The 24,281-nt window shown below is 40.3% G+C and overlaps 1 long non-coding RNA gene across 1 annotated transcript in view; it reads right to left on the minus strand.

Moving 5' to 3' along the window:
* LOC309642564 overlaps positions 1-24,281 on the minus strand; it is a 290,224-nt gene that overhangs the window by 128,127 nt on the left and 137,816 nt on the right. Inside the window, exon 2 of the long non-coding RNA XR_014253256.1 lies at positions 23,209-23,309. This is a non-coding gene — a long non-coding RNA (uncharacterized lncRNA). The remainder of the gene's footprint in view (positions 1-23,208; positions 23,310-24,281) is intronic.

Below are 24,281 nucleotides of genomic sequence, written 5' to 3' on the forward strand. Positions count from 1 at the left end.
CTAGCCACACCAATCAGAGAAGAAAAAGAAATAAAAGGAATACAAATTGGAAAAGAAGAAGTAAAATTGTCACTGTTTGAGGATGACATGATAATATACATAGAGAATGCTAAAGATGTCACCAGAAAACTACTAGAGTTAATCAATGAATTTGGTAAAGTTGCAGGATACTAAATTAATGCACAGAAATCTCTTGCATTCCTATATACTAATGATGAAAAATCTGAAAGAGAAATTATGGAAACACTCCCATTTACCATTGTAACAAAAAGAATAAAATACCTAGGAATAAACCTACCTAGGGAGACAAAGGACCTGTATGCAGAAAACCATAAGACACTGATGAAAGAAATTAAAGATGATACCAACAGATGGAGAGATATACCATGTCCTTAGATTGGAAGAATCAATATTGTGAAAATGACTATACTACCCAAAGCAATCTACAGATTCAGTGCAATCCCTATCAAATTACCAATGGCATTTTTTATGGAACTAGAACAAAAAATCTTAAAATTTGTATGGAGACACAAAAGACCCTGAAGAGCCAAAGCAGTCTTGAAGGAAAAAAACGGAGCTACAGGAATCAGACTCCCTGACCTCAGATTATACTACAAAGCTACAGTAATCACGACAATATGGTACTGGCACAAACACAGAAACATAGATCAATGGAACAAGATAGAAAGCCCAGAGATAAACCCATGCACCTATGGTCAACTTATCTATGACAAAGGAGGCAAGGATATACAATGGAGAAAAGACAGTCTCTTCAATAAGTGGTGCTGGGAAAACTGGGCAGCTACATGTAAAAGAATGAAATTAGGACACTCCCTAACACCATACACAAAAATAAACTCAAAATGGATTCAAGACATAAATGTAAGACCGGACACTATAAAACTCTTAGAGGAAAACATAGGAAGAACAATCTTTGACATAAATCACAGCAAGATCTTTTCTGATCCACCTCCTAGAGTAATGGAAATAAAAACAAAAATAAACAACTGGGACCTAATGAAACTTAAGAGCTTTTGCACAGCAAAGGAAACCATGAACAAGATGAAAAGACAACCGTCAGAATGGGAGAAAATATTTGCAAATGAATCAACAGACAAAGGATTAATCTCCAAAATATATAAACAGCTCATGCAGCTCAATATTAAAGAAACAAACAACCCAATCCAAAAATGGGCAGAAGACCTAAACAGACATTTCTTCAAAGAAGACATACAGATGGCCAAGAAGCACATGAAAAGCTGCTCAACATCACTAATTATTAGAGAAATGCAAATCAAAATTACAATGAGGTATCACCTCACACCAGTTAGAATGGGCATCATCAGAAAATCTACAAGCAACAAATGCTGGAGAGGGTGTGGAGAAAAGGGAACCCTCTTGCACTGTTGGTGGGAATGTAAACTGATACAGCCACTATGGAGAACAGTATGGAGGTTCCTTAAAAAACTAAAAATAGAATTTCCATATGACCCAGCAATCCCACTACTGGGCATATACCCAGAGAAAACCATAATTCAAAAAGACACATGAACCCCAATGTTCATTGCAGCACTATTTACAATAGCCAGGTCATGGAAGCAACCTAAATGCCCATTGACAGACGAATGGATAAAGAAGTTGTGGTACATATATACAATGGAATATTATTACTCAGGCATAAAAAGGAACGACATTGGATCATTTGTAGAGATGTGGATGGATGTAGAGATTGTCATACAGAGTGAAGTAAGTCAGAAAAAGAAAAACAAATATCATATATTAACGCATATATGCAGAACCTAGCAAAATGGTATAGATGAACCGGTTTGCAGTAGAGAAATTGAGACACAGATGTAGAGAACAAACGTATGGACACTAAGGGGAGAAAGCGGTGGGGGGTGGTGCTGGTGGTGTGATGAATTGGGCGATTGGGATTGACATGTATACACTAATGTGTATAAAATGGATGACTAATAAGAACCTGCTGTATAAAAAAATAAGTAAAATTAAATTCAAAAAAAAAATTCGCCTTCCAGTGCCGGGGATGCGGGTTCGATCCCTGGTCAGGGAACTAAGATCCCACGTGCTGCAGGACAACTTAGTCCATGCACCACAACTACTGAGCATGGAAGCTACAGCTAGAGAGCCCGCACGCCACAACTAGAGAGAGAAGCCCACGTGCTGCAATGAAAGATCCCATGTGCCACAACTACGACCCAATGCAGCCAAAAATAAATAAATAAATACCTAAAATAAAAAATAAACTAAGTGTTGAAAAAAAAAATTCTCATCACACACACACACACACACACACACACACACACACACACACTCACAATGTAACTATGTGAGGTGGTGATTATGCTAACTAAACTTATTGTGGTGATTATTTCACAATATGTACATATGTCAAATTATTGTGTTGGCACTAAACTTATATAGTGGTTAAAAAAATGGAGGGCAGAGTAACTAGAAAGGCAAGATACAGTTTCTTGTCTCTTTCTCCAAGTTTCCAGGTAACTGATTAGGGTTTACAGCAAACGGGTTTTCTCAGTTTATTGTCCACAAGGAAACTCTAAGGCATTATTCTTGCCCTTTCATGGTATCTGGGGAGCAGCAGTGGTCTTGCCCAAATAACCTCCGTTATTTCATTCCTCTACTCTGTGCGAACATGAGCAAGACATTTTAACCTCAGCCTCATCCTGTGAGATTCAGAGTGGTTCTATGCCTTGCCTCATGGTCCTCATGGGGTGAGACCTGGTGGGCAGATGAACATAGGAACAGGTAACAAGTGGGCCTAAGACAAGAACACACATTACGCTCTTCTCCATCTGCCTGAGTTAATTTTTAATAAGGCAAACAATGAATGTTTGAGCTTCCTTCCTAAAATATTTTGACTAGCAATTTAGTGAGTGGGAAGGTTTTAGCCAGGCTGTCTCCAAAAGTGTGAGTAAAAAAACCAAAATGAAACATGCTAATTTTAAAGAAAATTAAACTACTGATAGCAAGCAATTTGGTAAAATACTCATCAAAGTGTGGGAAAGGGAGGGAAAAATAGTTGCCCAAATTTGTCCTATTGGGATCCTACTGTACCACCAAGGATTTGGCCCCATTTGAAAATCTGGGGTGCTAGACTGTATGCTGTAGACTAAACAGTGTTTCAGCAACATCTTCACAAACTAAGACCAAGTAATGCCAATATACCAAAAAGCTCTGGATATTCTGGGGCTCAACCCTACTTCCTCCCTCACTGAGCTGACCTGCACTGAATTTCTTCGTTCCAAAATGTCCTCAAGGAGGACCTTCAAGATGGCGGAGGAGTGAGCCATGGAGATCACCTTCCTCCCCACAAATACATCAAAAATACATCTACATGTGGAACAACTCCTACAGAACACCTACTGAATGCTGGCAGAAGACCTCAGACTTCCCCAAAAGCAAGAAAATACCCATGTACGTGGGTAGAGCAAAAGAAAAAAGAAAAAACAAAGACAAAAGAATAGGGATGGGACCTGCACCTCTGGGAGGGAGCTGTGAAGGAGGAAAAGTTTCCACATGCTAGGAAGCCCCTTCACTGGTGGAGATGGGGGGTTGGCAGGGAGGAAGCTTCGGACCCACTGAGGAGAGCGCAGCAACAGGGTTGCAGAGGGCAAAGCGGAGAGATTCCCACACAGAGGATCGGTGCCGATCAGCACTCACCAGCGCGAGAGGCTTGTCTGCTCACCCGCTGGGATGGGTGGGGGCTGGGAGCTGAGGCTCGGGCTTCGGAGGTCGGATCCCAGGGAGAGGACTGGGGTTGGCTGTGTAAACACAGCCTGAAGGGGGCTAGTGCACCACAGCTAGCCGGGAGGGAGTCCGGGAAAAAATCTGGACCTGCCTAAGACTCAAGAGACCATTGTTTCAGGGTGCGCGAGGAGAGGGGATTCAGAGCACCGCCTAAACGAGCTCCAGAGATGGGCACGAGCCGTGGGTATCGGCGCGGACAACAGAGACAGGCATGAAACACTAAGGCTGCTACTGCAGCTACCAAGAATCCTGTGTGTGAGCACAGGTCACTATCCACAGCTCCCATCCCGGGAGCCTATGCAGCCCGCCACTGCCAGGGTCCCGTGATGCAGGGACAACTTCCCTGGGAGAACACAGAGCACGCCTCAGGCTGTTACAACATAACGCCCACCTCTGCCGCTGCAAGCTTGCACCGCATTCCACACCCCTCCTTCCCCCCAGCCTGAGTGAGCCAGAGCCCCCTAATCAGACACTCCTTTAACCCCCTCCCGTCTGGGTGAAGAACAGATGCCAGAAGGCAACTGACATGCAGAGGCGGGGCCAAATCCAAAGCTGAACCCCAGAATGTGCGCCAACAAGCGATAGAAAAGGAAATTTCTCTGCACAGCCTCAGGAGCAGCAGATTAAATCTTCACAATCAACCTGAGGTACCCTGCATCTGTGGAATACCTGAATAGACAACAAATCATCCCAAAATTGAGGTGGTGGATGTTGGGAGAAACTGCAGACTTGGGGTTTGCTGTCTGCAACAGACTAGTTTCTGATTTATATGTTTATCTTAGTTTACAGCACTTGTTATCATTGGTGGCTTTGTTTATTGGTTTGATTGCTCTATTCCTTTTTTTTTTTACTTTCAATTTTAATAATATCTTTCTAACTTTTTATTTTAATGACTTTATTTTCTTTCTTTCTTTCTTTTTCTCCCTTTTATTCTGAGCTGTGTGGCTGACATGGTCTTGGTGCTCTGGACAGGTATCAGGGCTGAGGCTTGGAGGAGGGAGAGCTAAGGTCAAGACATTAGACCACCAGAGACCTCCCAGCACCACATAATATCAGTCGGCGAGAGCTCTCCCAGAGATCTCCATCTCAACACTAAGACCCAGCTCCACTCAACGACTGGCAAGCTCCAGTGCTGGACACCACATGCCAAACAACTAGCAAGGCAGGAACACAACCCCACCCATTAGCAGAGAGGTTGTCTGAAATCATAATAAGTTCACAGACACCCCAAAACACACCACTGGATGTGGTCGTGCCCACCAGAAAGACAAGATCCAGCCCCACCCACCAGAACACAGGCACCAGTCCCCTCTACCAGGAAGCCTGCACAACCCAATGAACCAACCATAGCCACTGGGGGCAGACACCAAAAACAACGGGAACTACGAACATGCAGCCTGCGAAAAGAGACCTCAAACACAGTAAGTAAGGTAAAATGAGAAGACAGAGAAACACACAGCAGATGAAGAAGCAAGGTAAAAACCCATCAGACCAAACAAATGAAGAGGAAATAAGCAGTCTACCAGAAAAAGAATTCACAGTAAGAACAGTAAAGATGATTCAAAATCTTTGAAATAGAATGGAGAAAATACAACAAACGTTTAACAAGGACCTAGAAGAACTAAAGAGCAAACAAACAATGATGAACAACACAATAAATGAAATTAAAAATTCTCTAGAAGGAATCAATAGCAGAATAACTGAGGTAGAAGAATGCATAAGTGACCTGGAAGATAAACTAGTGGAAATAATTACTGCAGACCAGAATAAAGAAAAAAGAATGAAAAAGAATTGAGGACAGTCTCAGAGATGTCTGGGACAACATTAAACACACCAACATTCGAATTATAGGGGTCCCAGAAGAAGGAGAGAAAAAGAAAAGGACTGAGAAAATATTTGAAGTTGAAAACATCCCTAATATGGGAAAGGAAATAGTCCATCAAGTCAAGGAAGTGCAGAAAGTCCCATACAGGATAAATCCAAGGAGAAACATGCCCACACACATATTAATCAAACTATCAAAAATTAAATACAAAGAAAAAATATTAAAAGCAGCAAGCGAAAAGCAACAAGTAACACACAAGGGAATCCCCATAAGGTTAACAGCTGATCTTTCAGCAGAAATTCTGCAAGCCAGAAGGGAGTGGCAGGACATATTTAAAGTGATGAAAGGGAAAAACCTACAACCAAGATTACTCTACCCAGAAAGGATCTCATTCAGATTCGACGGAGAAATTAAAAGCTTTACAGACAAGCAAAAGCTAAGAGAATTCAGACCACAAAAACAGCTTTACAACAAATGCTAAAGGAACTTCTCTAGGCAGGAAAAACAAGAGAAGGAAAAGACCTACAATGACAAACCCAAAACAATTACGAAAATGGTAATAGGAGCATACATATCGATAATTACCTTAAATGTAAACAGATAAAACATTACAACCAAAAGACATAGACTGGCTTAATGGATATAAAAACAAGACCCATATATATATGCTGTCGAAAAGAGACCCACTTCAGGCCCAGGGACACATACAGACTGAAAGTGAGGGGACGAAAAAAGATATTCCATGCAAATGGAAATCAAAAGAAAGCTGGAGAGGGAGGAGCTTCAAGATGGCAGAAGAGTAAGACGTGGAGATCACCTTCCTCTTCACAAATACATCAGAAATACATCTACATGTGGAACAACTCCTACAGAACACCTACTGAATGCTGGCAGAAGACCTCAGACCTCCCAAAAGGCAAGAAACTCCCCACGTACCTGGGTACGACAAAAGGAAAAAAAAAAAACAGAGACAAAAGAATAGGAATGGGACTTGCACCAGTGGGAGGGAGCTGTGAAGGAGGAAAGGTTTCCACACACTAGGAAGGCCTTTCGCGGGCGGAGACTGCGGGTGGCGGAGGGGGGAAGCTTCGGAGCCACAGAGGAGAGCGCAGCAACAGGGGTGCGGAGGACAAAGCGGAGAGATTCCCCCACAGAGGACTGGTGCTGACCAGCACTCACCAGCCCGAGAGGCTTCTCTGCTCACCGGCCGGGACGTATGGGGGGTGGGAACTGAGGCTCGTGCTTTGGAGGTCAGATCCCAGGGAGAGGACTGGGGTTGGCTGTGTGAACACACCTTGAAGGGGCTAGTGCACCACAGCTAGCTGTGAGGGAGTCCGGGAAAAAGTCTGGAGCTGCTGAAGAGGCAAGAGACTTTTTCTTGCCTCTTTGTTTCCTGGTGCACAAGGAGAGGGGATTAAGAGCGCCGCTTAAAGGAGCTCCAGAGAAGGGGGCAAGCGGCGGATATCAGCGCGGACCTCAGAGACGGGCATGAGACGCTAAGGCTGCTGCTGCCACCACCAAGAAGCCTGTGTGCACGCACAGGTCACTATCCACACCTCCCCTCCCGGGAGCCTGTGCAGCCCGCCACTGCCAGGGTCCCGTGATCCAGGGACAATTTCCCCGAGAGAACACATGGCACACCTCAGGCTGGTGCAACATCGCACCAGCCTCTGCCGCCACAGGCTCGTCCCGCATTCCGTACCCCTCCCTCCCCCAGGCCTAAGCGAGCCAGAGCCCCCGAATCAGCTGCTCCTTTAACCCCGTCCTGTCTGAGCGAAGAATAGACACCCTCAGGAGACCTACATGCAGAGGCGGGGCCAAATCCAAAGCTGAACCCCAGGAGCTGTGCGAACAAAGAACAGAAAGGGAAATTTCTCCCAGCAGCCTCAGGAGCAGCTGATTAAATCTCCACAATCAACTTGATGTACTCTGCATCTGTGGAATACCTGAATAGACAACGAATCATCCCAAATTGAGGAGGTGGACTTCAGAAGCAATGATATATATATATATTTTTCCCGTTTTCTCTTTTTGGGAGTGTGTATGTGTATGCTTCTGTGTGTGATTTTGTCTGTATAGCTTTGCTTTTACCATTTGTTGTAGGGTTCTGTCTGTCCGTTTTTATTTGTTTTTTTTTAGTATACTTTTTTCACTTGTTATCATTGGTGGATTTGTTTTTTGGTCTGGTTGCTCTCTTCTTTCTTTCTTTCCTTCTTTTTTTTATTACTTAAAAAAATTTTTTTAATAATTATTTTTTACTTTAATAAATTATTTTATGTTATTTTATTTTATTTTATTTTATTTTATTTTATCTTCTTCTTTCTTTTTTTTCCTCCATTTTATTCTGAGCCATGTGGATGACATGCTCTCGGTGCTCCAGCCAGGCAACAGGGCTATGCCTCTGAGGTGGGAGAGCCGAGTTCAGGGCACTGGTCCACAAGGGACCTCCCAGCTCCATGTAATATCAAACGGCAAAAATGTCCCAGAGAACTCCATCTCAATGCCAAGACACAGCTCCACTCAACGACCAGCAAGCTACAGTGCTGGACACCCTGGGCCAAACAACTACCAAGACAGGAACACAACCCCATCCCTTAGCAGAGAGGCTGCCTAAAATCATAAGGCCACAGATACCCCAAAACACACCACCAGATGTGGACCTGCCCACTAGAAAGACAATATCAGGCCTCATCCACCAGAACACAGGCACTACTCCCCTCCACCAGGAAGCCTACACAACCCACTGAACCAACCGTAGCCACTGGGGACAGACACCAAAGACAACGGGAACTAAGGACCTGCAGCCTGCGAAAAGAAGACCCCAAACACAGTAAGTTAAGCAAAATGAGAAGACAGAGAAACACACAGCAGATGAAGGAGTGAGGCAAAAACCCACCAGACGTAACAAATGAAGAGGAAATAGGCAGTCTACCTGAAAAAGAACTCAGAATAATTATAGTAAAGATGATCCAAAATCTTGGAAATAGAATGGAGAAAATACAAGAAACGTTTAACAAGGACCTAGAAATACTAAAGAGCAAAAAAATAGTGATGAAAAACACAATAAATGAAATTAAAAATTATCTAGAAGGGATCAATAGCAGAATAACTGAGGCAGAAGAATGGATAAGTGACCTGGAAGATAAAATAGTGGAAATAACTACTGCAGAGCAGAATAAAGGGAAAAAAAAGAAAAGAATTGAGGACAGGATCAGAGACCTCTGAGACAACATTAAACGCACCAACATTCGAATTATAGGAGTCCCAGAAGAAGAAGAGAAAAAGAAAGGGGCTGAGAAAATATTTGAAGGCATTATAGTTGAAAACTTCCCTAGTATGGAAAGGGAAAGAGTTAATCAAGTCCAGGAAGCAGAGACAGTCCCATACAGGATAAATCCAAGGAGAAACATGCCAAGACACATATTAATCAAACTATCAAAAATTAAATACAAAGAAAAAATATTAAAAGCAGCAAGGGAAAATCAACAAGTAACACACAAGGGAATCCCCATAAGGTTAACAGCTGATCTTTCAGCAGAAACTCTGCAAGCCAGAAGGGAGTGGCAAGACATATTTAAAGTGATGAAGGAGAAAAGCCTAAAACCAAGATTACTCTACCCGGCAAGGATCTCATTCAGATTTGACGGAGAAATTAAAACCTTTACAGACAAGCAAAAGCTAAGAGAATTCAGCACCACCAAACCAGCTTTACAACAAATGCTAAAGGAACTTCTCTAGGCAGGATACACAAGAGAAGGAAAAAACCTACAAAAACAAACCCAAAACAATTAAGAAAATGGTCATAGGAACATACATATCGAGAATTAGATTAAATGTAAATGGATTAAATGTTCCAACCCAAAGACATAGACTGGCTGAATGGATACAAAAGCAAGACCCATATATATGCTGTCTACAAGAGACCCACTTCAGACCAAGGGACACATACAGAGTGAAAGTGAGGGGATGGAAAAAAATATTCCATGGAAATGGAAATCAAAAGAAAGCTGGAGCAGCAATTCTCATATCAGACAAAATAGACTTTAAAATAAAGACTATTACAAGAGACAAAGAAGGACACTACATAATGATCAAGGGATCAATCCAAGAAGAAGATATAAAAATTGTAAATACTTATGCACCCAACATATGAGCACCTCAATACATAAGGCAAATACTGACAGCCATAAAAGGGGAAATCGAAAGTAACACAATCATAGTAGGGGACTTTAACACCCCACTTTCACCAATGGACAGATCATCCAAAATGAAAATAAGTAAGGAAACACAAGCTTTAAATGATACATTAAACAAGATGGACTTAATTGATATTTATAGGACATTCCATCCAAAAACAACATAGTACACATTCTTCTCAAGTGCTCATGGAACTTTCTCCAGCATGGATCATATCTTGGGTCACAAATAAAGCCTTGATAAATTTAAGAAAATTGTAACCATATCAAGTATCTTTTCCAACCACAATGCTATGAGACTAGATATCGATTACAGGAAAAATCTGTAAAAAATACAAACACATGGAGGCTAAAAAACACACTACTTAATAACCAAGAGATCACTGAAGAAATCAAAGAGGAAATAAAAAAATACCTAGAAACAAATGACAATGAAAACATGACAACCCAAAACCTATGGGATGCAGCAAAAGCAGTTCTAAGAGGGAAGTTTATAGGAATACAATCTTACCTTAAGAAACAAGAAACATCTCAAATAAACAACCTAACCTTACACCTAAAGCAAATAGAGAAAGAAGAAGAAAAAAACCCTAATGGTAGCTGAAGGAAAGAAATCAAAAAGATCAGATCAGAAATAAAAGAAAAAGAAATGAAGGAAACGATAGCAAAGATCAATAAAACTAAAAGCTGGTTCTTTGGGAAGATAAACAAAATTGATAAACCATTGGCCAGACTCATCAAGAAAAAAAGGGAGAAGACTCAAATCAATAGAATTAGAAATGAAAAGAAGTAACAACTGACACTGCAGAAATACAAACGATCATGAGAGATTACTACAAGCAACTATATGCCAATAAAATGGACAACCTGTAAGAAATGGAAAAATTCTTAGAAATGCACAACCTTATGAGACTGAACCAGGAAGAAATAGAAAGTATAAACAGACCAGTCACAAGCACTGAAATTGAAACTGTGATTAAAAATCTTCCAACAAACAAACGCCCAGGACCAGATGGCTTCACAGGTGAATTCTATCAAACATTTAGAGAAGAATTAACAGCTATCCTTCTCAAACTCTTCCAAAATATAGCAGAGGGAGGAACATTCCCAAACTTATTCAATGAGGCCACCATCACCCAGATACCAAAACCAGACAAAGATGTCACAAAGAAAGAAAACTACAGGCCAATATCACTGATGAACATAGATGCAAAAATCCTCAACAAAATACTAGCAAACAGAATCCAACAGCACTTTAAAAGGATACACCATGATCAAGTGGTGTTTATCCCAGGAATGCAAGAATTTTTCAATATACGCAAATCAATCAATGTGATAAACCATATTAACAAATTGAAGGAGAAAAACCATATGATTATCTCAATAGATGCAGTAAAAGCTTTCAACAAAATTCAACATCCATTTATGATAAAAACTCTCCAGACACTAGGCACAGAGGGAACTTTCCTCAACATAATAAAGGCCATATATGACAAACCCACAGCCAACATTGTTCTCAATGGTGAAAAACTGAAACCATTTCCTCTAAGATCAGGAACGAGACAAGGCTGCCCACTCTCACTACTATTATTCAACATAGTTTTGGAAGTCCTAGCCATAGCAATCAGAGAAGAAAAAGAAATAAAAGGAATCCAAATCAGAAAGAAGAAGTAAAGCCGTCACTGTTTGCAGATGACATGATACTATACATAGAGAATCATAAAGATGCTACCAGAAAACTACTGGAGCTAATAAATGAATCTGGTAAAGTAGCAGGATACAAAATTAATGCACAGAAATCTCTTGCATTCCTATACACTAAAGATGTAAAATCTGAAAGAGAAATTAAGGAAATACTCCCATTTACCACTGCAACAAAAAGAATAAAATACCTCGGAATAAACCTACATAAGGAGACAAAAGACCTGTATGCAGAAAACTATATGACACTGATGAAAGAAATTAAAGATGATACCAACAGATGGAGAGATATACCATGTTCTTGGATTGGAGGAAACAACATTGTGAAAATGACTATACTACCAAAAGCAATCTACAGATTGAATGCAATCCCTATCAAACTACCAATGGCATTTTTCACAGAAGTAGAACAAAAAATTGCACAATTTGCATGGAAACACAAAAGACCCCGAATAGCCAAAGCAAACTTGAGAAAGAAAAATGGAGCTGGAGGAATCAGGCTCCCTGATTTCAGACTATACTACAAAGCTACAGTAATCAAGACAGTATAGTACTGGCACAAAAACAGAAATATAGATCAATGGAACGGATCGAAAGCCCAGAGATAAACCCATGCACATATGGTCACCTTATCTTTGATAAAGGAGGCAAGGATATACAGTGGAGAAAAGACAGCCTCTTCAATAAGTGGTGCTGGGAAAACTGGACAGCTACATGTAAAAGAATGAAATGAGAACACTCCTTAACACCATACACAAAAATAAACTCAAAATGGATTAAACACCTAAATGTAAGGCCAGACACTATAAAACTCTTAGAGGAAAACATAGGCAGAACACTCTGTGACATAAGTCACAGCAAGATCCTTTTTGACCCACCTCCAAGAGAAAAGGAAATTAAAACAAAAGTAAAGAAATTGGACGTAATGAAACTTAAAAGCTTTTGCACAGCAAAGGAAACAAGAAACAAGACGAAAACACAACTCTCAGAATGGGAGAAAATATTTGCAAACGAAGGAAGTGACAAAGGTTTAATCTATAAAATATACAAGCAGCTCAATATTAAAAAAACAAACAACCCAATCCAAAAATAGGCAGAAGACCTAAATAGACATTTCTCCAAAGAAGATATACAGATTGCCAACAAACACATGAAAGGATGCTCAACATCACTAATCATTAGAGAAATGCAAATCAAAACTACAATGAGGTATCATCTCACACTGGTCAGAATGGCCATCATCAAAAGGTCTACGAACAATAAATGCTGGAGAGGGTGTGGAAAAGGGAACCCTCTTGCACTGTTGGTGGGAATGTAAATTGATACAGCCACTATGGAGAACAGTATGGAGGTTCCTTAAAAAACTAAAAATGGAACTACCATACGACCCAGCAATCCCACTACTGGGCATATACCCTGAGAAAACCATAATTCAAAAGGAGTCATGTACCACAATGTTCATTGCAGGTCTATTTACAATAGCCAGGATATTGAAGCAACCTAAGTGTCCATCAACAGATGAATGGATAAAGAAGATGTGGCACATATATACAATGGAATATTACTCAGCCATAAAAAGAAACGAAATGGAGTTATTTGTAGTGAGGTGGATGGAGTTAGAGTCTGTCATACAGAGTAAAGTAAGTCAGAAAGAGAAAAACAAATACCATATGCTAACACATATATATGGAATCTAAAAAAAAAGAAATGGTTCTGAAGAACCCAGGGGCAGGACAGGAATAAAGATGCAGATGTAGAGAATAGACTTGAGGACATGGTGAGAGGGAAGGATAAGCTGGGGCGAAGTGAGAGAGTGGCACTGACATATATACACTACCAAATGTAAAAGAGATAGCTAGTGGGAAGCAGCTGCATAGCACCGGGAGATCAGCTGGGTGCTTTGTGACCACGTAGAGGGGTGGGATAGGGAGGGTGGGAGGGAGACGCAAGAGGGAGGGGATATGGGGATATATGTATACGTATAGCTGATTCACTTTGTTATACAACAGAAACTAACACAACAATGTAAAGCAATTATACTCCAATAAAGCTGTTAAAAAAAAAATGTCCTCAAGTCCATCAGAAGTCCTCTGTTCAAGTTCTCTTCTCCTATGTTCATTCCCGTCCCTTAGTTTTGTCTCATTTTACAAAGGACAAGACAGAACCTTATCTTCACCCCAAGCCTGGAGCTCAGAGAATATGGAGACCCTTCTGGTCTGTGACCGCTGAAGGAAGCTAGCTGACTGCTTTGCATGCTCATGGTTTCCTTCCTTGAGCTTGAAAGTGGCTAAATGCATTCCAAGCTTCTCCTTTGCAAAGCAGGATATTTTTCTTTAAAGTTCTTTTGTTCTATAATTGAAGGTTGCAGCTAGCATACCTGTAAAAATGCAAAGGCTCATCTTACAATTAATCTTTTGTCTCCAACTTTTCTATGAGAATTGAAATATTAAAATGCAAACTCGTAGGGCAATACTTGTGCTAACACTGCCCAACTGAAAGCTTCCCACACCCAACAAACTGTAAGTGTTTCCAAGCAGTTTCTGGGAACCCTGGCACCCCCAAGTGGACAATCCCATGCTGGAAAACAATAGATACGTGACCTAATCGTCCCCACTCCAGCCAACAGCCAGCCAATAGCCAGTAATGAGAGTGACTCCATCCTAGACCAGCCAACCCTCTGCCAGCACACCAGCTGATGAAGACACCTAAGCAAACCCAGCAGACATCAGGGGAACCCAGCCCAGACCAACAGAACCGCTCATTCATAGATCTATATGATCAATAAAAAACACTTAGTGTTTTAAGCCACTAAGTGCTGTAGTGGTTTGTTATGCAGCCACAGATAACCAATATACTAAAATCTATGGTTATTTCATCTCTTCTTTTCTCCTGCATCTTTGCCTTAATTATTCAGAGAATTCACGAGTGTATTAACTCCAGCCTGGTAGAGTCTGCTCAGCACGCCCAGATAGAACAGCTTTGCAGCACAGATGGAACTATAACACAGATTTTTTTTTTTTTTTTTGGTCACTGTCTCTGCCTCCAAATACTTGTTGAAGTTGCCATGAAGACCACACAATTCCCTCCTCAATTTTCTGGATAAACACAATCATTTCCAATGTGTTTTTTTTTTTTCATCTATAATTTTAGCTTCAGGAAATATAGTAGTCAGGCTGAACAAGAATAATCAGAAAGGCTTCTTGGAGGATGTAGGAAAGTACACAATTCTGAAAATGAGTTAGACTTAGTTAGATTTTAAGAGGAAATTTCCTGTTCAGGGAAAGGAGAATTGGGCAAGGATAGGCATTGATTGATTCACCCAACAAATATGATTGAGCAACTACTCGGAGTCAGGCTCCATTCTAGAAAATGTGGATAAGTCCATGAATGAAACAGACAAAATTCCTTCAGGGGAACAGGTAATGAGTGAAAAAGTAAAATACTGTCAGAGGGTAGTAAGAGCTGGAGAAAAATAAAAATTGGGATTTCTGGGTGTTGGAGAGTGGGTTGCAATGTTTAAAAAGGTGGTCAGAGAAGGCCTCATTCAGAAGATGACATTTGATCTGTGCCCTGAAGAAGACTAGATTGTAAGTTTGGCAGATATACAGGGAAAGAGCATGCCAGGCAGAGGAAACAGCAAGTGTGCGAAGCCCAGGGAATTAGCAGTCTAGGGTCTGCAGAGAAAAGCAAGGAAGCAAGTGCAGCTGGAGCAGGTTGATCAGGGGTAGGAGAGTAGAGGGCAGTAGAAGATGAGATCAGAGAGGAAATGGGAGAGGGGCTTTGAGCAAAGGGTGGCGTGATCTGAGCTAGGTTTCAGAAGAATCACACTGGCTGCTGTGTTGAGCACAGACTATTGGCAGCAATGGTGGAAGCAGCGACCCCCATCAGGAAACCATTAGCATAATCTAGAAGAGAAGTGACAGTGGCTTGTGCGCTAATGGTGGCTTGGGAGTTTGATATGGAATATGGCACTTGGAACGCAGGTAGATTTTGAAGGTAATGCTGAAAAAATTTGCGGATGGACTGCATGTGCTCTGTGACATAAAGAGAGGAGTGAGCGTGAATCTATTGTTTCATAATTTGCCACTTACAAGAAGGGACAATCAGGTTTGGGTGAGAAAATACGAAGTTTGTTTCGGAATAGGAAAGTATAACTCCTATGATGCAGTCTGCATATCCCAGTTTGGTCAGTTTGCCTGAAAAATGTGTTATGGGCATGAAACTGGTGGGATGTGACTCAAGAGCGTTTGGGTCAAGATAATGGAAGGTTCTCGAATGTCTTAAATAACAGAGTCAAGAGTTTGAACACTTTTCTGACTGCGGGGATGGGGTCATAGAGGGCCAGCAAAATGCTTTGAAACTCGTTGTCCATTAGTGGCCCTCAGAGTGTGGTGGGGAAGGGAGTAGGTTATAAAAATCAGGGGCTACCCACTCAAACATTTAGAGCAGCCACGTAGTGAGTACAAATGAATGAAGCAGGATATAAGAAAGCAAAAGCCCAAGCTGTCTGTTAAATGCAACTGACTGTTGGTCTCAATGGCCAGGGGACAGTTTGATTGAGACTGTGACCTTCCATCCCTGGAGGGAAGGTGCTATGTATCTCCCAGGTATTATGGCCATATATAAAAGCATTCCCAGCATTGTCAGATCTTCCAGTTTTTTTTGTTTTTGTTTTTTAACGAAAGCTAGAAATCTGGATTTTTATGTGAACTCTCTAGATTTGTGTAATTTGGCAAGCAATTTATTTAAACACACAAATATACATACTGGAGGCAAAACAACTTGCAACTTGAGAAAGATGAGGCCCACTGGCTGCTAGTTCCAACCTCTGATAGAGATGTCCTGTATACCCTGCTTTTTGGGAGATCTGATTCAGAAGCCAGATTCTTAGGCCCCCTCAGGACATCCTGATTTTCCCATCAGTCACCATCAGAGGGTAGCTATTGGCTCATTCCTGGACCGTGGTCCTTGTAACTCTGACAAGATGATTTGGCTCAGGGTGTGATGAGATCACCAGATCATTGCTCTCCTGCTCCCATCAGAATTAGAGCTTGTAGCAATAAGGCTGGTAGTCTTCCTATATATACCCTCTGCACACACCGCAAGCACTGCAATTCTCTGTTGTAAAGCTTTCCCTGCATGTAAAAGACTACTCCCTTAGAAGACTGCAGAATCTGAAACCCTGGGGACAGCCCTTTGTCAGTGACAAAGGGAGTTGGTGCGTATGTACTGAAGCTTCATCACTTCTTGGGTAAGACGACTCTGAGGCAGCTTCCACACCATCTCCCAGAGGCCCCCAGCCAGACTGAGCCCTAACTGCCAACAGTAGTAACTTACTCATTTGTACACCATATACTGACTTCAGTCCCTTACTGGTGTATCCTGGCACAAATATGTGCATTCAAGTCCTTGTCCCAGGGTCCCTTGGGATAAAGCATCATACGCTCCGCCTTGTTGAGTGGCCAGAGCCGCAGTGTGATTAGGATGAGTACCGACATTTGCAAGCTCCTCTGCTGGGGCTGGATTCTGAAGCATATGGGGACTCTGTGACAAACAGGCTGATTTTTGGCCCTTCCAAGCCTGGTTTGATTGACAAAGGCATACAACTCTGCTTGAAACAAAATGTTTTTTAGCTCTGTCGTAAACAAGCTAATCCACAGACAAAGTACTCCCTCTGCTTCCTCTCCCCTCAGCCCCAGCACAATTTGTTTGGGATCCTTGGTTGACCTTTTAAGTGTATTTCAGTGGAGGATGGAGAGAAAAAATAAAAAGCCTCCCATCTGCATTCATACAAGCAAATGACTACAGCTTAGGGCAAAGTCTCTGATCATAAAAGGGACAGGACACTCTACCAGCTGCCTAGACAAGCCAGGGGCCTTTAGAGCCCAGCAGACACCCAAGCTCTGTCCCCCCGCAACTTTTAGGGAATCCCTTCAGCAGAGCTAATTGGGGGCTACCTGCGTCTGTTCATCTGGCTTAAGAAGAGAGAGAAGGAAATAGGACAAAAACAGCTTAGGCAAGCACTGAACTCAGCACAGCCCCTGATCTGATTTCTGGGGCATCAGGAATGGCTCCCCACAGGACTACATTTCCCCTTCCTCCTTGTCTTTCTCTTGTTATTCCCCTGGTGCTTAAATGCTGAATTGTGTCCTAGTACGACAGTAGGTACAGTCAAAATAAAGCTAGACTGGAAAGACCGTGAGGGCAAGGAATGCGTGTGTCTCGTTTTCTGATGTGTCCTCAATGCCTAGCACAAGTCTGCCCATAGTAGGCATTTATTTAATCACTATATGCTGAATAAGTAAGTAAGCAAATACATAAATAAGTCCTAGGGAAACAGTTTCAATATAAAAAGAAAACAAACTTGTTCTTACAATGTCATTAATAGATTTAAACAAACAAACACGCAATCCCCCCTCCCACCCCGGCCCGCCCACACCCACACACCAGTTCTAGGTGCAGGAAACACAGCAATGTTCTAGCTATGGAAGAAAGGTTTAGGAAACATGTTTTAGTCTGACAGGGATACTGATGCTCTGCCTCCTTCTTTTTCAGTTTATTCTCAACAGTTGTTAACAAGGTCCCAGAATTTTAAAACTGGGTTAAAACCATTATCTTATTTGCTAAATTTTTAAGTCACATTTGCCTCTGATTTGCTGGTTCAACGATTGCTCAAACCTTTCCTCACTCAGTTTTCTCACCTATAAAAGTAGTTATAATAATAACATCCTCCTTAAGAGGTTCTTATGAGGATTAAGCGAATTATTTCAGGAAAAGTACATGGAACAGTCTCTGGCACATGGTAAATTCTGTTAGCTATTGTGATTATCTGACTTCTGAACAATGGTAGAGTGAACAAGATGACATGAACCTTTCTCCACTCTAAATCCCATCAAATTATTCTTTACACCTTCCAAAAAGTGTCATTTCTCAGCAGTAGGTGTGACTAAACCTGGCGACAATAGCTTTACACATTTCAGAGGAACCAAACTAATAAGCATCTCTCCATCACTCATGAACCTACCTCCACTGCACCCAGCATGACCTCACCAGCTCCTGTTTCAGAAATAAATTCTCTACGAGTAAGACTGGAAGAAAGGCAGCCCTTACCACAGCCTCCTTCGCAGTCCCACTGTGGGTATGACAGGCAGATGGAGGAAGTGGGCCTGGGACCCCACTCTCATTCCCCACAGCACTGGGAGAAAGCTGCCCTGAGGGCCTCCTCTCAGTCCTTAGCCGGCGGCCTCCAACCTCCAAGCCTTAGGCAGAAAGGGCAACCCTCTGATAAGAAAGAGGGCTGTGAACAAATAGATGCAAATAAAGATGCACAACCTGCAGAACTCCCTAATTTCAATCCTTGAGGACGCAGATCCCTCAGCCCCTGTACAACCAGCTGTATTCAAGCTCCCTTAACAGAACTAACACCCAGTCAGCCAGCAGATTCAACCCAAACCAAAAAAGCCTGCTCAGCCACTTAGAGAGGATATAAATACTTCAGTACAAACATATAGATGGATGGGAAATGAAGAGTTGGAATGAAGAGCTTTCTAACTCTGTAACTAACTTGTGATCTGATTAGCTGATGGGCTCTGCTCTAATCGGGTCTTATGAGAAGCTTCGCTGATAACCCAGACCAATCAATGTTTGTTAAAAGCAATCCTGTCTGTGTCATATTCCACAAAATCTGGACTTTACTATTACAGCTCTCTTAGAGTGGGAGAGAGAGAGAGAGGTAAAGACAGGGAGAAAGACAGAGACGGAAGCAGGCAGACAGACAGAAAGAGACATAGAGATAGAGAAAGAAATTTGGTTAGACGTGTTAGCAAGGCAGCTTGCCAAATTAAACATAGAATTAGCTACTTAGGAATTCATGCATTGAAAATTTAAATATAAACAAAAATCAAAACAAAACAAAACTTGATTAAAACTAATTCCAGAGGGAAGTCTTGGTATTAGCTTTTAGGACTGAAAATTAAGAGGACCTGAGAGTATAACTGTCCATGAAAACGGTTTGGTTAAAAAAAAAAAAAAAAAAAAAAAAAAAAAAAAGCTGTGATGAATAAATTCTCATTGATATCTGTGGATCCATTTTTTAGGGCTGTTGAAACAAAGCCACTAACTGGGTGGCTTAAACAACATAAATGTATTGTCTCAAAGTTCTGAAGGCTAGAAGTCCAAGATCAAAGTGTCAGCAGAGCTGGTTCTTTCTGAGGGCCGTGAGGGACAATCTGTTGCATTCCTGTCTCCCATCTTCTGGTGGTTTGCTAGCAATCTTTGGTGTTCCTTGGTTTCTGTGGCATCACCCCACTCTCTGCCTCCATCTTCACATGTATTCTCCCCATGTGCATGTCTGTCTCTGTGTCCAAATGTCCCTTTCTTACAAGGACACCAATCATATTGGATTAGAACCCACCTCAATGACCTCATCTTAACTTGATCATCGGCAATGACCCTACTTCCAAGGAAGTTCACATTCATAGGTACTGGGGGTTAGGGCTTTGGCATCTTCTTGGTGGACACAATTCCACCCATCATAAGCTGAAGGCCTCCATTTTCAGTTTTCAACACAAACAACTTCTTCAAGTGAGTAGAACTTTAGTTTAGCTTAGTTTCATTTAGATACACTTAGTTCCTACAAAAACTCATTTAATTTTGCACCTTAAACAAAATTTTGTGATGAATTTTTTTTTTTTCAGAGCAGAACGTCCAATCTGTAGGTCAATTTAGAAACTTGACAAACTTTCTCAGGTACCATCTGTATTAGTTTCGTACAGCTGCTGTAACAAATTACCACAGACTTGGTGGCTTAAAACAACATAAGTGTACTCTCTGACAGTTCTGAAGATCAGAAGTCTGAAATGGGTTTCACTGGGCTGAAACGAGGGTACTGACAGGGTTGTGTTCCCTCTAGAGGCTCTACGGGAGGATCCATTTCCTTTCCTTTTAAAGTTCTAGTGGCCGCCTGTATTCCACGCCTTATGATCCCTTCCTCCATCTTCAAAGTGCACCACTCCAGTCTCTGCTTTCATCATCCAATTGCCTTCTTCTCTTCTGTAGTAAGTAATTATATGTCCACTTCTGCCTTCCTTTTATAAGGATACTTGGGATTACATTTAGGGCACACCCAGATAATCCAGGACAGTTTTCCCATCTCAAAATCCTTAATCACATTTGTAAAGTCCCTTTTACAATATACAATAACATTCACAGGTTCCAGAGATTAGGACCTGGATATCTATGAGGGATGTTGTTCAGCCTACCATACCACCCATCCTAGATCAACGCAAATGACAGTCCACCCCATTTTCACAAAGGAAAACCTTAAAAGAGCATTAGATGTGGAGAAACGGGAACCCTTCTACACTGTTGGTGGGAATGTAAATGGTACAGCCACTATGGAGAACAGTATGGAGGTTCCTTAAAAAACTAAAAATAGAGCTACCATATGATCTAGCAATCCCACTCCTGGGCATATACCCAGAGAAAACCATAATTCAAAAAGACACATGCACCAATGTTCATTGCGGCAATATTTACAATAGCCAGGACATGGAAGCAACCTAAACATCCATCGACAGAGGAATGGATAAAGAAGATGTGGTACATATAGACAATGGAATATTACTCAGCTGTGAAAAAGAACGAAATAATGCAATTTGCAGCAACATGGATAGACCTCGAGATTGTCATACTGAATGAAGAAAGTCAGACAGAGAAGGACAAATATCGTATGATATCGCTTACATGTGGAATCTGAAACAATGGTACAAATGAACTTATCTACAAAACAGAAATAGAGTCACAGATGTAGAAAACAATCTTATGGTTACTAGCAGGGAAAGTGAGGGAGGCATAATTGGGAGATTGGGATTGACATATACACCCTACTATATATAAAATAGATAACTAGTAAGGACCTACTGTATAGCACAGGGAACTCTACTCAATACTCTGTAATGACCTGCATGGGAGAAGAATCTAAAAAAGAGTTGATACATGTATATGTATAACTGATTCACTTTGCCGTACAACAGAAAGTAACACAACAATGTAAATCAACTATCCTCCAATAAAAATTTTTTAAAAAGAGCACTCACTTTGCTGTACAACAGAAAGTAACACAACAATGTAAATCAATTATCCTCCAATAAAAATTTTTTAAAAAGAGCATTCATTTGATACACGTTTCCTCAAACTTCCAGTTTTCTTTTCAGGTATAGGTTCCTCTTTCAACATCTTATCAAAGAAAAGTCTGATTTCAAATACAATAATGCCCCATTGATCAGTGCATGGATAGATCTGAACTGTAAGAATATTTGCAACTATTATTAACCTTCAATTCTGCAAACGCACAATAATTTCTTATGCATTACCATTTTTACAAAATCTGTGCTGTATGTTTTCTGCAGGATACTGGGAATGAATGCAGCAAAATCCTCTTGGCAAATCAAATCATTTCAAGTTTTATAAATTAGAGATGTTTAGCACCTCTTCTTTTAAATCTACTCCTTAATAATTTTAAACCACTTTTACATGAACTCAGAGCATGTTCCTGTCAAACTGAATAAAAGAATAAATTTGCCACTGTAGAAGTAAGATTACTGTTCAGAAAACATTCTCTCTTACTCTCCTCATCCCAACCTCTATGGAGAAATTCTACTTTGCACCCACTGATGTTGAACTTAACATGTGGCCTTTTTTCAATGTGGATGTAGGTGGAAGTGACAGTGTATCACTTCTGAGCTTAAGCTTTTAAATGCTTGTTGTTGCAAGCTACTGAGTACATGGTTACACAGCATTTTATAGCAATAGTTGATAAACACAGTCACTAATTATTTTTAGTCATTATAAGCCAAGAGTAGCTCCAAAAAGCAATTGACCTTGATATTTGATTTTTAATTAATGTATGGATAAGACATATAACAGCAAAAACATTCACTTTAATGTCAATCAGCATAATATTTATTATTTCGTAAATTAATGTTTATAATTTTCATTAATATGAGTTATTCTTAAATTAAGCTATCAGGAAAACAGCAGGATGTGAAGTTATACATATAATACAATCTCAACTGTGTAAAAAATTCATAGAAAAAATAATAGTGAATTACTTATGGTGAAGTTTATTACCTGAGTACTTTGTTGTTTACTAAATATGATCCACCCGATAGAATTTAGCTATTTACTACATATTATCCTATGTTATGTTTATGATGTATCTAAAACACATAATAACAATATTTGTTCTTGAGGAAAAGAACCCAGACGTTCATTTAGGAAATTGAACCATGGATCAAATTTTAAGTTATGATAAGGGGAGAAGAGAGGTATGTGCCCATGATGAATATTAATTATGAATGGACAGATAAGGTTAAGTTTTTAATTTCTTTCTCTCCAATATGCTAGCTAGCTGGGAATATTGTGTTTTCATTTTTAAAAATCAAGTGTTTTATTTTTTCCTTCTCAGCTGAAAGCTGATGATGTACAATAAATGTTCAAATAATAGAAATAAGAGCTCCAGAGATATTATCTTCAAAAATTGTGCTATGATTTGGCTTTTATTTTTAAATAACTGATTTTTTAACATTTATTATAATACACCTACAAAAGGTAAAAGAGCTGATTTTTCAATCATGATTAATTATATGAGTTTTCCCTTTTCTTACCTAGAAGCACATACTTAGAAAAATTCCCACTTACTTTTACGGAGAAGATCAAGGCTGTGAAGTTGTCATACCATGTATTTCTCAAATTCAGAAAAGGAGGGGTCTATGTTTTCTGAATATCCTGGAGTAGGCGGCCTTTAAGGGTAAAAGAAAATGAATTACATCAAGCCACAGCTTTCCAAAAATATCTTGCAAAATAATAACTTTCATATATTAGGGCATATACGCATTCATTTAGCAAGTATTGAGTTGTACCACACATTGTTTTAAACAGGGAAGACCAGACATAAACAAGAAATTAGGGTCCCTGCCCTTATAAAGCTTAAATTTTTTAGTGAATTAAAAGCTAGTTGCCTTCTTGAAGGATGAGAAGGAGAGAGAAATTCTGATTCCAGTGTCGCTGAGGTCTTTTGTCCCATTTCAAAGACAAACAAACAAACAAAAAACCCATGAGCTAAAAGCATTGGAAACCACCTAAAAGAAAAACTTCTCTAAGTATGAGCAATCATTTACTTTAAATAAAAATTTTCTGAAATTTTATTAAAACTGTCGATGTCTAAGCTCCACCCAGGTCAATTAAATTAGAATCTCAGGGGAATAGAGACCAGGAATTTTCATTCTTAGCATAATTTCACCTAAATTCATAGAGGCAGAGAAAGTTAAGCAAATTGAAAAGGCAAAGGAACCGCTCTCAATGGAAAGACCAAGGGAACACCACTGAAGAAACAAATAATGAAACAGAAATAAAATTTACCATATAAAGAATTCAAAACATTATTAATAAAAATGTTAACTGATCCCAAACCCCCTGACTACCCTTTCCCTTCATCCTTAGCCCCAATAACCATAAGTTTGTTCTCTAAGTCTGTGAGTCTGTTTCTTTTTTGTAAATAAGTTCACTTGTATCATTTCTTTTTCGATTCCACATATAAGGGATATCATACGATATTTCTCTTTCTCTGTCTGACTTACTTCACTCAGTATGACAATCTGATACAGAAAAACGCATATGTGATCTGGAAGATAGAATAATGGAAATCACCCAATCAGAACAGCAAAAAGAAAAACAAATGTTAAAAAACTGAAAACCATTTAAGAGATCGCTGC

The sequence above is a fragment of the Balaenoptera physalus genome (assembly GCF_965194825.1).
Source record: "Balaenoptera physalus genome assembly, chromosome: 14".
Taxonomy (NCBI): domain Eukaryota; kingdom Metazoa; phylum Chordata; class Mammalia; order Artiodactyla; family Balaenopteridae; genus Balaenoptera; species Balaenoptera physalus.